The sequence below is a fragment of the Gadus macrocephalus genome, chromosome 3 (assembly GCF_031168955.1).
Source record: "Gadus macrocephalus chromosome 3, ASM3116895v1".
Classification (NCBI taxonomy): Eukaryota; Metazoa; Chordata; class Actinopteri; order Gadiformes; family Gadidae; genus Gadus; species Gadus macrocephalus.
Window position 1 is genome coordinate 8,758,007 of NC_082384.1, and position 2,500 is coordinate 8,760,506.

Here is a 2,500-nt window from a genome sequence, read left to right on the forward strand (position 1 = left end):
ATCTCTCATTCCCGATGTTGCAATCAGCCTGAATAACCTTTCAATGCACTGTTTATATTTCTGTGTATCCGTGTGCGTTTGTATGTGTTTATGTGTGTGTGCGGGGGGGAGTGTGTGTGTGCTATGTCCCCTAGCTATTTTCTCCCAAACTCTTCGAGTGACATTTTGTCTTCCACCAGATCTGCTCATCGCTGCAAAACCGTCTCTCCCTCCGTTCCTTTCATGCCTGCCCAGTGTGCGTCCCCCCCCCCCCCCCCGCGCACACACACCCACTGCCTCTAATGGGAAGCAGAAGGACATGGAAGGAAGAGAACGAGGGAGTAGAGGCACGCACACACCCACTGCCTCTAATGGGAAGCAGAAGGACATGGAAGGAAGAGAACGAGGGAGTAGAGGCACGCACACACGCACACACAGACACATACGCACACATATATACACCATGCAAGAATGAATATGCACACATAAACACACACAATCATGTGCTTGCATGATTGTATACCTGCCCTTAACACAATCACAGATGTGCACGCAGGCATGTCATTGCATACACAACTTCACTCATGCGCAAACAAACGAGCACACTCTCATACACGCACACACACACTCACCATGTACGAATACACACGCAAACAAACAGAATCATGAATGGGAGTGTTTCTACACAATCAATCCAAACACACGCACAAACAAACACTGTGTTGATTGGCCCTGTTGGGTGTGAGAGGCCTGAGCCCTCTTACACGTCTCACAGCTCGCTCTCTGATCGCCGTTGCTGAAGGTGACCTTCTGGCCCCCCTGCAGGCAGCCATCGATCCATAAACCCTGGAGAGACCGAGAGGGGGGGGGGGGGGGGGGGGGGCTGTGGAGCAGATGGCCAGCAACGGACAGACCAGAAGATGAAACACAATGGATGGTTTCCTGGTTGTCGGAGCAGCCTTACATGCTTGCAGTAGAACGGATTGAGGCTAGGATGCTACAGTACCATCCCAATCCCCCCCCCCACCCCCCGCCACCCCATTTGAAAAGCAATCAGTGACCCAGTATTCACAATCTCGGGGTAATCACTCAGCTCTGGAGCACTCCCTCAGTCAGCGTGAATGCTCCTTTCCAAATGAGGCATTTTGGGTCGGTAGTTGGGGTTTACCAAGAAGGATGTGGAACGAGTTGAGGGACAAAGCGGAACCAACGCCGCGCGGGTCTTAAGGCCAGCTGCACTGCGTGTCAAACCTTTGTGTGTACATGAAGGTTTGGAGCCACATTGTTTTTCCTCTGACAGATTGTGATATGAGGTGGGTTTGGTGAGACGTTGCACCACGTAGTGATGTGAGAACAGATGTGAAACTGCTGGGCGTGCCTGACGGTACACTAACGCGGCGGCGGTGATTTCCCACAGAGTTTCGTGATATTATAATCATGGCTGGGACAGCTGGGAACAGGTGGAGGACAGGCAGAGCAAAATAAGGCTCCCCGTTTCCTGATCATATCTACGTTCTGTCCCGATCACAGGACAACACCAGAGGGAATACCGCTAGATCATGTGCACACACTCACACACACACAATTCCACATGACAATATCAATTTCTCTCAATTAGCCAGACGTTAGCTTGTTCAATTCACAAAATGTTGTTCGATTTATGCATGATGATGGGATATGAATTATTAAACGTCCGTGCATTATTAAACTTGCAGAAAGAACTGCAATAACGGATTAGTTGCATGACACCTTAATTTACTTTTTATTCCTTGAATATGAAATAATGTATCATTATAAATAGGGCTATTAATAGGGTGTGTTTGGTGAGATCATGTGAAAGCAGATGTGAAACTGCCAGGCGTTAAAGTTTGACAGAAGACTTATACAGTGGCCACGTTCTCCCACAGAGTTTCGTATTTACTGATATGCTTCTGTTTTGTAGCATCGGCAACGTCATTTTCCAATAATGGGATACCCCGTCATGGTTTATCCCATGTATGTCTTCCACCTCTACTTTTCTGCCCAATTCATGGGCCTGGTAGGAAATGAAGGACAAAAGATAATCATGGCATTTAGAAACAGGGGGCATAAAGAATTGGAATTGCGGCCCTAATAAAGAGTATATTTTGCTGGCCTTGAGCTGATGAAAACGATAAGGCCGCCACAGACAGGCAAAGGGGCAGGAATATCAATGGCAAAAATAGTGGAGGCAAGAAAAGCATCTAAAATATGTCTCCGCAGAGGAAGTGAGCCCTAAATGGCGGGAGACTTTCAGAAATGCCATCTTTTGCATCATTCGAGATTCACAAAGAAACTCACCCTAATATGACCCTGTCCCGATTGGTCAACTAAATTAAACTCGTTTAATAGTTAGAATAATAGTTAGCACACACACACACACACACACACACACACACACACACACACACACACACACACACACACACACACACACACACACACATACACACCACACACACACACATGAATAAAACGCACACACTGAAAGTTACTCACAGCA